Source organism: Triticum dicoccoides, chromosome 5A (genome assembly GCF_002162155.2).
Source record: "Triticum dicoccoides isolate Atlit2015 ecotype Zavitan chromosome 5A, WEW_v2.0, whole genome shotgun sequence".
Lineage (NCBI taxonomy): Eukaryota > Viridiplantae > Streptophyta > Magnoliopsida > Poales > Poaceae > Triticum > Triticum dicoccoides.
Window position 1 is genome coordinate 660,774,191 of NC_041388.1, and position 16,644 is coordinate 660,790,834.

General features: G+C 43.5%; 1 pseudogene; it reads left to right on the top strand.

The window, feature by feature from the left end:
- The first annotated feature begins 3,988 nt into the window (after window positions 1–3,988).
- Window positions 3,989–8,382, top strand: LOC119300356 (annotated as a pseudogene).
- The last annotated feature ends 8,262 nt before the right edge of the window (window positions 8,383–16,644 follow it).

Sequence of the window (16,644 nt, forward strand, 5' to 3'; positions counted from 1 at the left end):
CGGATGTTCAACAAGTTGTAGGGCACTAAGTGTTGTTCATCCGCACACTGTGGTCCTTGAGCTTCATCCAACAATGCATCAACATGAATGGCATGCCCTCTATTATTTGATACAGCGCAACCGTGCATTCGGGCTATACAATAAGGTTATCATCAACATGAATGGCCTGCCCTCTGTTGTTTGATACAGCGTGACCGCGCATCCGGGCTATACAATAAGGTGATCGTCAACATGAATGGTCTGCCCTCCGTTGAGTGAATCAACAAATTGACCAACATGTAGAGCTGGAAAAAAAAACTTGCGATCTCCATGATTGACACGTCGGTGGCCACCTTCTTTCCACCCATGCGATCGCGACGCAATACTTCATGATGAAATTTGAGATGGTGTACTGCAGATGGGCTAGCAACTTCACATTGTGTTCATGGATCATGTGCAAGTTGTAGGGCGCAAAATGCTTTTGGTCTTGAGCCAAGAATACATATATTGCCAAAACTTCGTGCCTACAGAGTACGCACTTCTGGCCAATCAGGCATCGTACAACAACTCATTCTCCATCATCAAGTATCCGACCATCGTGCTTGCTTCAAAGTAAACAACGGTAAATTCTCATTGGCATTTGGCCAAATAATTGCCGGGTGTGGTGTCTGGCACAGACATCGTCGGAAGGGGGCGGAGAATACCTGGCCGCGAGGGATCTAGGGTGACTATGGTGTACTCCAAGATGGGCATCCGGGAAGGCTAGGTGGTGGATGTCTGGCAAGGCCTACTCAGTGGTCGGAGTGGTAGAGTGGTGGCGTCGAATCAGGAGAATGCAAATACGGAGCAAGGGGGCATGGGGAAAAAGTGCTCCAAAAAAGGGTATTTGTGTGTATATTATGTCGATGCCATGCGTAATACCGACACTGGCCAATTTTCGTCTGCCTAGTGCAACAACCATCAGGTAAGGACATGTATGCGTGTTGTTGGCAGGCTACACACGATTGAGAAATCAAATAGCAGTTATAGGCAGTTCGCAGCATGGAGTCGTTGCGCCAAAGGTCTACAACAGACAACGATACCAAAAAAAAAACATCTTTGATCTCCCCGCCCCCCACCCCAGCAGGGCAAGCAAAGCAGTAATCGTACATTTCCTGGCAATAACTGAGCGATGATTTTTATAGATGTATCTTTGTCATCTAAGTTGCGGTGTACAATCAGAATTATATTCATGCTAGCTTGTGCATCCCTTCCAACATTCTTTTTGAGGGGCATTCCTACGAACATAATGCTGTAAACTTAACAAAAAAAGAAGTTGTTCGATCCAAAAAAATTATAAAAAATATCAGATATGCCGAGGACAGACAGTCACACATACATGTGAATTTTGGTGTAAATTTTGTAATAATCCACGAGCCAGTTTTAATCACAAACTAAGTTCTTGTACAATCACCTCCAACTTAAGTCACGTAACTTGGCTTAAAACAGTGTATGAGTTATTGTACGCACATACGCTTATAGAGAAAAGTATGCTCATGTTTCTACTTGTCTTGTAAACTACGCACATACGTTCTTTTTTAGCCTAGAGGTATGATTTTTTGTAAAGTTCGGTTATTGGGTTCATATAGGCAGTCCCCATTTGGAGCATAGGTCACCACCGAGCGACCTAGCATGCAATCCCTCCAACTCCCGATCCAGTTTATGGGCCACCCTCTTTCTTTTTCTTCAACATTTTCGTTTCCTTTTTGGTTTTTATTTTTTATTTTCTTTTTCATTTTCATTTTCATTCCTCTTTTTTTATTTCTTTATTTATTTTTGCAAAGCATCTATCAAATTTGTGAATGTTTTTTTTTGAAATTGTCACCATTTTCTGAAATCCTGAACTTTTTTTGAATTCCGGAATATTTTCTCAAATCATGAACATTTTTTTAAAGTTTGTAATTTTTTATAAAACCATGAACGTTTTTCGAATTCATAAACATTTTTCACAAATTTGTTATCATTTATCTAGCCTGTGAACGTTTTTTGTATAGGCAAACAGTTTTTGAATTTTAGAAACAATTTTTGAATTTCACAAACATTTCTTTGTTTTGCGAACAGTTTTTTAAAATGCATGAACATTTTTTGCAATCAGCAAAATATTTTGGAACTGATAAATTTTTTTGAATTTTGGGGAACAATTATTGAAGTTCATTTTTTTCGTTAACTTTTGAAAAAATATCATGAACATTATATGAATTCAGGAAAAACACTCTAATTCATGCACATTTCTCGAATATACGTATAGTTTTAAAAATTGTGAACATGTTTTGAAATCATGAATATTTTTTAATAAGCAAACATTTTGTGATTTCTCAAACAGTTTTTCGAAATCATGAACTTTTTTTCTGAATTCATGATCATTTTATGATTTCTTGAACATTATTTTTAAAATCCACAATTATTTAGAAATTCGTAACTTTTTGAAATCCCGAATTATTTTTAAGGGTCTTTTACATCTGTGTCCCTAACTCGAACCCACTACTCACATTTGCCCCTAATTCGAAACCCTGCTCAAAAATGCCCCTCCGCCGTTACGTGCCCTTACAGAAATGCCCTTTTGCGCCGTTACCGTCCGGTCAAAGCCGGTCAAAGGGCATTGACCGGCCCCAAAAAAATAGCAAAAAAAATCTTAAAAATCTGAAAATTTGTGAGATCAAAGATACTCAGGTTCGCAAGGTGCGTGCAATTTTTCGTGCTGTTTGGGCATTCCAGGAGCTCGTGTCAAAGGAAAAACAGTAAATATGTAAGCCTGTGAACAGTAAATTCAAAAAAATAGCAAGAAAATTCAAAAAAATATTTAATTTTTTGGCATCAAAGAGGCTATGGTCTAAAGGCTGCGTGCCAATTTTTGTTGTGTTTGGACATTGGAGGGGCTTGTGGAGAAAAAAACAAAATCTGGCCCGGGAAAAAACTTGGGAAAAAATGACTATTTTGTTTTTTCTTACGAGAGCTCCTCGCAAGTCATTTGATCACAAAAACTTGCAAGCACCTTGTCCACCCAAGCCTCTTTGATGCCAAAAAATTTCATATTTTTTTGAATTTTCTTGCTATTTTATTTCAAATTTACTGTTCACAAGCGTGCATATTAACTGTTTTTCCTCGCCACGAGCTCCTGGAATGTCCAAATAGCACAAAAATTTGTACGCGCCTTGCGCACATGAGTATCTTCGATCTCACAAAATTTTAGATTTTTTTAAATTTTTTTGCTATTTTTTTCAGGACGGTCAAAGTTGTTTGACCGGACGGTAACGGCGCAGAAGGGCTTTTCTGTAAGGGCACCTAACGGCGGAGGGGCAAATTTGAGCAGGTTTTCGAATTAGGGGTATATCTGATTAGGTGGTTCGAGTTAGGGACAGAAATGCAAATGGCCCTATTTTTAAAGGGAAAACAGAAAGACGGATAATAGAAAAATAAAAAATAACGAAAATAATAGTGGGAGTCCTGTAGATGGGCCAGCCCAACAGGGCGCTGGGGGCGCAGGGGTGCGCGTTTCCGCTTCATCGGGCGCAGAGGTCACCATATAGGGGAAAAGAATTCTATGAGATCAGGTCTCACGCGAGACCCATCCTGATGGATGACACGTGGCATTCACAAATCACAAAGCATCTATCCCATCCCCACTTGAAATCAGGGGGGAAAGATTAAATGCTTTGTGATTTGTGAATGATACTGTCATTCATCAGGGCGGGTCTCACCTGCTAACCGTGAGACCTGGTCTCATATAATTTTTGAATGGCCTCATGTTTAGAAATGCAAATATCCGTGTCAGGCCCACTAGCCACATGTGTTAAGTCTTCATTATTATTCTTGTTTTTTTCTTTCAGGACACGGACTTTTGGAACATGGTTCAACATGCACCTACTTTGAATAGTAAAATTAAAAAATGCTAGAAAATCAATCAGTTCTGGATATTTTTTATAACATACATGGTTGAGTGTTCTACTCACGTGTGAAGTTTCACAGAGAAATGACATCCATTGTATTCTCGGCGAAAACCAAAAACAAATTCACTGGTATGAAAAAGACCGTGTTAGAAAATAATTTGGAGGTCGAATTTATTTTCTTTGCTAAGAATATCACATATGTCATTTCTTCACGAAACTTCACGTATGAGTAGAATATTCGACTAAGTTTGGTAACCTAAAAAATTGGTATGATAACTTGCACTTCCTGCTATTTCTAGCAGTTTGAATTGCCATAGTTGTACTTAGATTTGTAGGTTAAAGATAGCTTGTGATATTCTTTGATTGTGTTCATCATCTTGGTGATATGTAAACTTTTAATTATACTAGGTATGAGGCTTGACCCATGAGTGGCTTAAAGTTGCAATGCAACTTACTAAGAACATCTTCTTTTCTTTGACATCACAACTTACTAAGAGCTATTTGTTTGATCAAAACCCGTGTAGGAAATTCCGTACCCATTATACGCTGAATTTTGTGGGGATAATTCCTCCTCCACCCCAAAAAGAGAGTGAAGTGATGTAAGAATTGTCAAGAGACTATAGGGGTTGCGTGAGCAAGAGAAGCTTGCTGCTCGTAACCATTTCAGAGCAGTGCATGATAGTCGGCGAGCGGGCGGGCGCACGCCTACCCTTTATTCGTGCTTGCAATGGATAAGCTAAGGGTTGTGAAGCTTGCAGAGGAGTGTACCAGGGATTGCGATATTCCAGAATATCTTACTTGTCCATTGTCTAGCGAACTTATGATTGACCTGGTGACAATTGCCACCGGGAAGGTAACTCTGTGTGCTCGAAGTTTTAGCTGCATATAATTGTTTTTAGTAGTGCAATAATTATGGGTGTGTTTTAATTTGTTTTAGACATTTGACCAATGGTTCCTCAAGGATTGGTTTGAGAAGAATGGACATATCTGTCCTCTGAGCATCCAAAGTGTGTCCGGTGTCACTGTCCGGAACGAGCTTGTTAGAGGGTACTTGTAGGAGTGGGAAAAGTCTAAGATGGAGCGGATATTGATGATGACATTGTTTGGAAGCACTCTACTAGTGGCCTCTACATGGCGGAGTCCGGCTACAAAGCGCAATTTCTTGGCCTTATTCACTTCCCCTTGGAGCATGCACCGAGGAAAATCTAGGCTCCACCCAAGGTCAAGTTCTTTACTTGGCTGGCCATCCAAAATAGAGTTTGAACCGTGCCTAGATTGGCAAAGCGCGGTTGGCCAAACTGTGGCTCGTGTCTCTTATGCATGCATGAGAATAAACTGGTTGATCATCTCTTCTTCAAATGTCGGTTCACCATTCGACTATGGAGCTTGATCAAGGCATGGCTGCAACTCATTCATGTTGATGCTGAAGGAAATACGCCCTAGAGACAATAATAAAGTTATTGTTTATTTCCTTATATCATGATAAATGTTTATTATTCATGCTAGAATTGTATTAAATAGAAACATAATACATGTGTGAATACATAGACAAAGAGAGTGTCACTAGTATGCCTCTACTTGACTAGCTCGTTGATCAAAGATGGTTATGTTTCCTAGCCATAGACATGAGTTGTCATTTCATTAACGGGATCACATCATTAGGAGAATGATGTGATTGACTTGACCCATTCCGTTAGCTTAGCACTTGATCGTTTAGTTTGTTGCTATTGCTTTCTCCATAACTTATACATGTTCCTATGACTATGAGATTATGCAACTCCCGTTTACCAGAGGAACACTTTGTGGGCTACCAAACGTCACAACGTAACTGGGTCATTATAAAGGTGCTCTACAGGTGTCTCCGAAGGTACTTGTTGGGTTGGCGTATTTCGAGATTAGGATTTGTCACTCCGATTGTCGGAGAGGTATCTCTGGGCCCTCTCGGTAATGCACATCACTTAAGCCTTGCAAGCATTGCAACTAATGAGTTAGTTGCGGAATGATGTATTACGGAACGAGTAAAGAGACTTGCTGGTAACGAGATTGAACTAGGTATTGGAATACCAACGATCGAATCTCGGGCAAGTAACATACCGATGACAAAGGGAACAACGTATGTTGTTATGCGGTTTGACCGATAAAGATCTTCGTAGCATATGTAGGAACCAACATGAGCATCCAGGTTCCGCTATTGGTTATTGACCGGAGACGTGTCTCGGTCATGTCTACATAGTTCTCGAACCCGTAGGGTCCGCACGCTTAAAGTTCGGTGACGATCGTAATTAGGGTTTTTGTGTTTTGATGTACCGAAGGTTGTTCGGAGTCCCGGATGTGATCACGGACATGACGAGGAGTCTCGAAATGGTCGAGACATGAAGATTGATATATTGGAAGCCTATATTTGGATATCGGAATCGTTCCGGGTGAAATCGGGATTTTACCGGAGTACCGGGGGGTTACCGGAACCCCCCGGGGGTTAATGGGCCTACATGGGCCCTAAGGGAGAAGAGGAGGGACGGCCAGGGCAGGCCGCGCGCCCCATCCCCCCTAGTCCGAATAGGACAAGGAAGGGGGGGCCTTTCCTCTTTTCCCCTTCCCCTTTCCTTCTCCAACAAGGCAAGAGGGGGGAGTCCTACTCCCGGTGGGAGTAGGACTCCTCCAGGCGCACCCCTAGCGGCCGGCCGCACCTCCCCCCTCCCTCCTTTATATAAGGGGGCAGGGGGGCACCCCATGACACACAAGTTGATCTTCGTGATCGTTCCTTAGCCGTGTGCGGTGCCCCCTTCCACCATATTCCACCTCGGTCATATCGTAGCGGTGCTTAGGCGAAGCCCTGCGTCGGTAGAACATCATCACCGTCATCATGCCGTCGTGCTGACGAAACTCCCCCTCAACACTCGGCTGGATCGGAGCTCGAGGGACGTCACCGAGTTGAACGTGTGGAGAACTCGGAGGTGCCGTGCGTTTGGTACTTGGATCGGTCGGATCGGGAAGACGTATGACTACTTCCTCTATGTTGTGTGAACGCTTCCGTTGCCGGTCTACGAGGGTACGTAGACAACACTCTCCCCTCTCGTTGCTATGCATCACCATCATCTTGCGTGTGCGTAGGAATTTTTTTGAAATTACTACGTTCCCCAACAGATGCGACTATGGAGCTTGATCAAGGTGTGGCTGCGACTCATTCATGTTGATGCCTCCACTTCGCCCCTGAGGCATTCCACCTTAGATTGGTGGCTTGGGTTGACCGATGCTTCCATCCCCAACCGGAAGGCCATGGCCTCGCTCACCATGCTCACCAAGGGGACGATCTGAAACGAGAGAAACACCCGCATCTTCCACAACAAGGGCACCCTACCTACGGTCATTCTCAACAACATCAAAAGGGAGGCATCATTTTGGGTCGCCGCCGAACCTAAGAAACTAGGGTCCATCATGCGGGAGAGTGATTCTTCCTTGAAATTTTAAGGGGTGTTTGTAACACAAACTCTATTATCTCTTAATTAATATATATGGCATATCTTTTGCGCGTATTCAAAAAAATAAAGCAAAATAAGATGGAGCGGATCACAAAGGTCCGGAAGAACATGAAGTGAACTCACGTAGTAGTAGTAGGAATGGCAATGGGTGGCTCATGTCAAAGTTTCTGCCTCCCTTTGTCTCTCCTCCAAGAAAAGGCGGCCAGGGTTTCTGCCTCCCGTCGGCGGCGGCGTTGATCTCTCACATCTCATGTGGCCTTAGGGCCATGGGTGCGTGGTGGATCCCGGTCCTTGCCGGCAGGAGGGCTCCGTTTTCATATGCTTCCTCAAGTTTTGTTAGGGTTCTCCCCGTCTAGCCCTGTCCCGATGGTGTGTCTAGCATCTTCGGAGGGCGTGTGGAGGTGTGTCTCCGGCGGATCTTGCGGAATTCGGTTGGTGGTTGTCTTTGGTGGATCCTCTCGGATCCGGTCTTTGCTCGTCTTTGTTTGTCTTTGTTAATGTGTGTTCAGGTTGGATCGTTCCGATCTAAGCTTCTCTTCATCGGCGGCGGTTGCTGTTCTGATGCGTTGGTCCTACGGGGCCTTAGCACGACGACTTTCCGACTGTCTACTACAACAAGTTATGCCCGGCTCCGCCGAGGGAGAGGCGATGACGGCGGCACACCTTCGGGTCGCTTCAGTGCTTGTAGTCGTCATTAGGTGGTCTCTGAATTTGGACGTAATTTTCATTATTTCTGATGTTCATTGTACTGCCATGATTGAAGATGAATAAATCGACAGTTTCTCGCAAAAAAAAAAGTAGGAATGGGAGTATAGTTCTGGTCATATTTCACTGCCTATATGTGTTGTGTGCATCCCGAATTACACTGCTGCTACTTTTTTCTTTCTTTTATTGGAAATATAAACAGATCATTACAAGTCTCTTGTGACCAGTCTTTAGTGCGCAAGATACTTAGAGGATACTTAGAGGAGTGGAATGAAGTGATGAAAGAAGAGTAGTGCTGCTTGTGGTATTGCAATTACAGTGCTGCTACTTTTCCCTTTGTTGGAAAAGATTAAAAAATCATTACAAATCTGCTTGTGACTTGCTACTAATTTCACAATCCCATATGCATAGGTTAGATGTTTGCTATCCTATACGAAAATTTGTTGACTCTAGGCACAAGTTGATGAGCCAAGCGATTGGTGCCTCGGCTTGAGAGGTGCAAACGTGTACTTGAATGCCCCAGAGACGACGGTCTCGGCTCTGTCGTCGAGCTCCTTCGCCAGGCGGCGCCACAGCCGCGCGACGGTGGCCCTGCGCGCCTCGTTGTCCAGGTCGGGGTCGTAGTGCACCCGCACGATCTCGTCGAACTCTTCCAAGCGACGGTCCACATCGCTGGCTTTGGCGTACATGTCTCTGAACTCCCTCAGTGCGGTGGTCTCCTCCTCCTCCTTGGCATCGGCGACTCTGAACTCATCATCATCATCCTCCTCCTCCTTGGCCTCGGCGACACCGGCGTCATCCGACTCTCTATCTCTGGTCGACGTCCGGCGGGCCGCCAGCCTGCGCCGCAGCCTGTCGCACTCGCCGTCGTGATCGCGGAGGAGGGACCTGTAGATGTCGATGTCCTTCTTCAGGTCCAGCTTGAGCGTCTGGATCTGGTGCGCCACGATGAGCCGCATCGACAGATCGTACTGCAAGCTGCGGATCAAGAGCTCCTCCTCGTCGTCCTCATCGTCCTCCAGGTCCAGGGAGACGTTGGCCGGCGGCGACTGCAGCTCTTGGGTGCCGTCGCTCTTCATGCCCTCGGGTGCTGATGTGATTGCGAGAGCTGTCGCCTTGACGACTTCCCCAGTTTGCACGGCTGCCATTGGTCGCTTCTTCCGTCTCTGTTGATCCAACACGATCAAAAACGAACAAGGATCAAGTCGACCCTAGCTAGGAGTCAAGCGTTCGTGGGAGGTGCTGCAGTGCGATGCATTGGCATATACATATATATAAGTTCGAACGAGGCAAGGGCCAGGCCGACTCGGCCGGGTGATTGTACGTGGTTGAGCTGGTGTCGGACACGTACGTACGGCACTGCGACTCATGAACGGAACATCGTTCTTGACTTCTTGTCCTGATTGGTCAGCAGCACTTTGGTTTCTCCTTCTCACGGATTCACAGCTGCTTGACTTCTCCATCCCCAACTTCCCTAGAGCTTGTAATAAGGGCATTTGTAACTGCAGATTGTCAAAAAAAGGCATCTCCAACTGCGTACTTTAAATCTAACACACTAAACATCCGCGAACGCATTCGAACACGGATACAAAAACCAACCATCCAACTATACGTGCACGTATGTCTGAAGCACTCAAAAGAATTACAGAAAAAACATAATTCAGCCATAAATAGCAAGCAAACATTCTAGTGCAATAATAGTTTAATATACGTATATATTATTCCAATAACCGTTTAACAAGTTGTAGGGCATGAAGTGTTGTTCATCCACACTGTTCCTTTTGAGCTTCACCCAACAATGCATCAACGTGAATGGCATACCCTCCGTTGTTTGATACAGCGCATCCGGGATATACAGTAAGGGCGTGTGGTTGCCCGCATCCAGCCAAACCAAGCCCGCGCGGGAAGGGAGATGCCTGTTTGGTTGCCTGGTTTTTCTGTTGGGCCTACATCGCACGCTTCTCAAAGCAGCCCAGAGCCTGACTCACTGAAAACGCTCGGATCGGTAGTTTCTCGCGAGCTAGGCTGAGTGCGGCGCAAGGTCGCACGGGCGGTGCGATGCGAGCGTGAGGGGGGATGGCGGGAGATGGAAATCTGGCGCGCCGTCCCGGCGCCAAATCTAGCCTCACCCCCCTTTCACTCGCTTACCCATAGCCACTACTCCCTTTCTTCCCTACTGCCTCACCACCGGCGGCGGCGTGATGACCCACAAGTATAGGGGATCGCAACAGCTTTCGAGGGTAGTATTCAACCCAAATTTATTGATTCGACACAAGGGGAGACAAAGAATATTCTCAAGTATTAGCAGCTGAGTTGTCAATTCAACCACACCTGAAAACTTAATATTTGCAGCAAAGTGTTTAGTAGCAAAGTAATATGATAGTGGCGGTAGCGGCAACAAAAGTAAAGACAGCAAAAGTAATGTTTTTGGTATTTTGTAGTGATTGTAACAGTAGCAACGGAAAAGTAAATAAGCGAGAACCAATATATGAAAACTCATAGGCACCGGATCAGTGATGGATAATTATGCCGGATGCGGTTCATCATGTAACAGTCATAACATAGGGTGACACAGAACTAGCTCCAATTCATCAATGTAATATAGGCATGTATTCCGTATATAGTCATACGTGCTTATGGAAAAGAATTTGCATGACATCTTTTGTCCTACACTCCCATGGCAGCGGGGTCCTATTGGAAACTTAGGGATATTAAGGCCTCCTTTTAATAGAGAACCGGAACAAAACATTAGCACATAGTGAATACACGAACTCCTCAAACTACGGTCATCACCGGGAGTGGTCCCGATTATTGTCACTTCGGGGTTGCCGGATCATGACACATAATAGGTGACTATAGACTTGCAAGATAGGATCAAGAACTCACATATATTCATGAAAACATAATAGGTTCAGATCTGAAATCATGGCACTCGGGCCCTAGTGACAAGCATTAAGCATGGCAAAGTCATAGCAACATCAATCTTAGAACATAATGGATACTAGGGATCAAACCCTAACAAAACTAACTCGATTACATGATAAATCTCATCCAACCCATCACCGCCCCGCAAGCCTATGATGGAATTACTCACGCACGGCGGTGAGCATCATGAAATTCGTGATGGAGGATGGTTGATGATGACGACGGCAACGAATCCCCCTCTCCGGAGCTCCGAACGGACTCCAGATCAGCCCTCCCGAGAGGTTTTAGGGCTTGGCGGCGGCTCCGTATCGTAAAACGCGATGATTTCTTCTCTCTTATTTTTTATCTCCGAAAGAGAATATATAGAGTTGGAGTTGGCGTCGGAGGGTTTCCAGGGGGCCCACGAGGTAGGGTGGCGCGCCCTCGGGGGGGGGGGGGCGCCCCCCACCCTCGTGGAAAGGGTGTGGGCCCCCTGGTCTTCATCTTTGGCGAGGATTTTTTATTGTTTTTTCTAAGATGTTCCATGGAGTTTCAGGTCATTCCGAGAATATTTTTTTTCTGCACATAAAACAACATCATGGCAATTCTGCTGAAAACTGCGTCGGTCCAGGTTAGTTCCATTCAAATCATACAAGTTAGAGTCCAAAACAAGGGCAAAGTGTTTGGAAAAGTAGATATGACGGAGACGTATCAACTCCCCCAATCTTAAACCCTTGCTTGTCCTCAAGCAATTTAGTTGACAAACTGAAAGAAAGAAAGAAAAACTTACAAACTCTGTTTGCTCTTGTTGTTGTTACTATGTCAAGACAGCATTCAAGTTTCCAGCATAGATCATAACTAACCACATTTGCAATAATTCTCAGGTCTCATAATTACTCATATCAATAGCATAATCAACTAGCAAGTCATAATAATAAATCTCGAATGACAACACTTTCTCAAAACAATCATAATATGATATAACAAGATGGTATCTCGCTAGCCCTTTCTGAGACCGCAAAACATAAATGCAGAGCACCTTTAAAGATCAAGGACTGACTAGACATTGTAATTCATGGTAAAAGAGATCCAATCATAGTCATATCCAATATAAATTAATAGTGATGAATGCAAATGACAGCTGTGCTCTCCAGCTAGTGCTTTTTTATAAGAGGGTGATGACTCAACATAAAAGTAAATGGATAGGCCCTTCGCAGAGGGAAGCAGGGATTTGTAGAGGTGCCAGAGCTCGGTTTTGCAATAGAGACAAATTGTATTTTGAGCGGTATACTTTCATTGTCAATGTAACAACTAAGAGATGGCGATATCTTCCATGCTAAACACATTATAGGCGGTTTCCAAACAGAATGGTAAAGTTTATACTCCCCCTCCACCAACAAACATCAATACATGGCTTGCTCGAAAGAACGAGTGCCTCCAACATACATCAGGTCCCAGGGGGAGTTTTGTGCAGTTAATTTTGATTTAGTTTGCATAAAGCATGGGACTGGGCATCCTGGTGACTAGCCATTTTCTCGTGAGTAAGGAGCAGCGTCCACTCCTCTTGAGAATAACCCGCCTAACACGGAAGATAAGGACAACTTTGGTTGATACATGGGCTATTCGAGCATACAAAACAGAATGTTTATTTGAAGGTTTAGAGTTTGGCACATACAAATTTACTTGGAACGGCAGGTAGATACCGCATATAGGAAGGTATAGTGGACTCATCTGGAATAACTTGGGGGTTTAAGGGATTGGATGCACAAGCAGTATTCCCGCTTAGTACAAGTGAAGGCTAGCAAAAGACTGGGAAGCGACCAACTAGAGAGCGACAACAGCCATGTACATGCATTAAAATTAATAAACATTGGATGCAAGTATGAGTAGGATATAATCCACCATGAACATAAATATCGTGAAGGCTATGTTGATTTGTTTCAACTACATGCGTGAACATGTGCCTAGTCAAGTCACTTAAATCATTCAAAGGAGGATACTACCCCATCATATCACATCATAACCATCTTAATAGCATGTTGGCACACAAGGTAAATCATTATAACTCATAGCTAATCAAGCATGGCACAAGCACTACGATCTCTAATTGTCATTGCAAACATGTTTATTCATAATAAGCTGAATCAAGAATGAGGGACTCATCATATTTACAAAAACTAAAGAGGTCGAGTTCGTACCAGCTTTTCTCATCTCAGTCAGTCCATCATATATCATCATAATTGCCTTTCACTTGCACGACCGAACGATGTGAATAATAATAAGAGTGTGCGTGCATTGGACTAAGCTGGAATCTACGAGCATTCAATAAACAGGAGAAGACAAGGCAATATGGGCTCTTTGGTTAATTCAACAATAATGCATATAAGAGCCACTTCAACAATTCAATTATGGTCTTCTTCTACTGACCCCCCAAGAAAAGAAAGGAAATAAAAACTATTTACACGGGGAAGCTCCCAACAAGCAAAAGAAGAACGGGAAATATTTTTGGGTTTTCTTTTTAATTATTACTACATGCATGGGAAGTAAATTAATTAAAAGCTACAACTAATTTTTTTTGTTTTTTCTTAAGGTTTATTAAACACACAAGAAGAAAGCATAAAAGGAAATTAAACTAGCATGGATGATACACTGAATAATATGAGCAGCGACATCTGTCAATGAGTGTGTGTGAACATAAATGTAATGTCGGTGAGAAATACGTACTCTCCCAAGCTTAGGCTTTTGACCTAAGTTGGTCTATGGCCACGGCTGGCCTGGCGGATATCCATAATAATAGTTGTTGGGGTCGTACTGTGATAAGGAAGAAGAAGGCTCTGATTGCCACTGGCTGGCAATCATCTCCGGATCCCATTGATAGTTAGACTATCGTGAAGGATCAAATTGTGGTTCCGGTTCTAGCTCCTCAGCTGGTGCAGGGTTCCGGTAGGCATGAATAGCTGCCAACGGAACAAGGTACGTGCCTGCAGTCAAATCAAACAAAGAAGGAGCAGGCAAGGTAATAGTCTCAGGATGGTGTTTATTAAAGAACAATTGATATTTAAGCTCTCATGCCCTATTCTTAACAATAAAACCATGTGCCACCATACTTTTCTGATCTAGATAAACACGGGGCAACACCTTTTCTTCCTTCTCAGCATGCCTAATAGGTATGTTAAAATGTGCGGCTAGGCGTGTAGCATAAATGCCTCCAAAGATGGGGCCCTTAGTACGGTTCATATTTAACCGTCTAGCAATAATACCGCCCATACTAAAGGTGTTATCACTGTATAAACCTTGGAGTAGAATAATTAAATTAGGGATAATAAGGTTTTCACAGTTTCCGCGTCCAATTAAACAACGACTAGCAAATAATACAAAGTAACGTAAAACAGGAAAATGTATGCTAGTGATTCGTGCATCGGAAACCTTCCTGGTTTCTCCTACAGTGATATTATTAATAAATCCCTCCACATCATCATGATGTGGTTCTTATGTCTTGCCCTCAAAAGGGACTAAACAAATACGACAGAAATCATAAAGTGACATCTCCTTAGGCTCATCATATAAATGAAATTCCACCGTAGGTGGTGAGTTCCTAGGATGAAAATAAAAGTTTTGCACAAAGGTATTTGTGAGTAAGAGATACTGATCGCATTGGTCGTGGAGGAAAGCGGCGAGGCCTGCATTGTGAGCCAATTTATGAAAATCTTCATAGATACCGGCTGCTCTCAAGAAATCATCAGAAGGCCATTCACATACCTGAATCTCCATGGTGCGCGGCAAATTATACTTAGGCTTCGGTGCCTTTTCCTTCGAGCTTTGGCTCGATGAGCCCCTCAATAATCTCCTCATCATTTTCAAGGAACAATCTCCCCAAGCAGTTTGGCGAGAGGTGCTTTGAGCAAGGAGATCGAAAATCACAGCAAAAGTGGCTGGAACTCGTGCTTGAGTTGGTTTGTCGGGTTTGTGTGAGGCAGAGGAAGAAGATGGGTGTTGGAATAAGTGGACAAGGGCCACCGTGGGCCCACGAGGCAGGGGGCGCGCCCTATAGGGGGGGGGGGCGCCCACCACCCTCGTGGCCAGGTGGCCGCTCCTCCCGCGGTAATTTTTGCACAGTAAATCCTCAAATATTTCCGAAAAAATCATATTAAATTGGCATGGCATTCTGAGGACTTTTGTTTTCGGCATATTTTTATGTTGCATGGATAAGTCAGGAAACAGATAGAAAAATACTATTTTTACTTTATTTCTACTAAATAACAGAAAATATAGAGAGGGTACAGAAGTTGGTGCTTCTAGTTTCATCCATCTCATGCTCATCAAAAAGAATCCACTAACAATGTTGATCAAGTCTTGTTAACAAGCTCATTCCAATAATCATGAAACCGGAGAAATTTCGAATAACACTAAGTTACCTCAACGGGGATACGCACATCCCCTATAATAAGTATATCATATTTCTTCTTGACAGTAGGAAGAGGAAATTCAAAACCTCCAAATATAATCGATGCAATTTTACCAATGGAATTGATACTATGAACTTGAGGTTGTTTCCTCGGAAAGTGTACCGTATGCTCATTATCATTAACATGAAAAGTGACATTGCCTTTGTTGCAACTAACAGCCCCTGCAGTATTAAGAAAAGGTCTTCCAAGAATAATAGACATACTATCATCCTCGGGAATATCAAGAATAACAAACTCCGTTAAAATAGTAACGTTTGCAACCACAACAGGCACATCCTCACAAATACTGACAGGTATAGCAGTTGATTTATCAGCCATTTGCAAAGATATTTCGGTAGGTGTCATCTTATTCAAGTCAAGTCTACGATATAAAGAGAGAGGCATAACACTAACACCGGCTCCAAGATCACATAAAGCAGTTTTAATATAATTTCTTTTAATGGAGCAAGGTATAGTAGGTACTCCAGGATCTCCAAGTTTCTTTGGTATTCCACCCTTAAAAGTATAATTAGCAAGCATGGTAGAAATCTCAGCTTCCGGTATCTTTCTTTTATTAGTAATGATATCCTTCATATATTTAGCATAAGGATTTGTTTTGAGCACACCAGTTAATCTCATACGCAAAAAGATAGGCCTAATCATTTCAGCAAAGCGCTCAAAATCCTCATCATCCTTTTTCTTGGATGGTTTTGGAGGAAAAGGCATGGGTTTCTGAACCCAAGGTTCCCTTTCTTTACCATGTTTCCTAGGAACAAAGTCTTTTTTATCATAATGTTGATTCTTTGATTGTGGGTTATCAAGATCAACAGCAGGTTCAATTTCTACATCATTGTCATTACTAGGTTGAGCATCATCATGAACATCAGCATTAATATTTTCATTAGGTTCATGTTCATTCATGATTGTGTTTCAGCATCCACTGGTAGAAAAAGGGCCTGTTATCCCGGTTCGTAAGGGCCTTTTGTCCCGGTTCCTGAACCGGGACTAAAGGGTCGGTACTAATGCCCTGTCCCTTTAGTCCCGGTTCAATCCAGAACCGGGACTGATGGGCCTCCACGTGGCCTGTGCGCGGAGCCCAGGCAGGAGACCCTTTGGTCCCGGTTGGTGGCACCAACCGGGACCAATAGGCATCCACGCGTCAGCATTTCTGTGGCTGGGGTTTTTGTTTTTTTGAAAGGGGGGGGG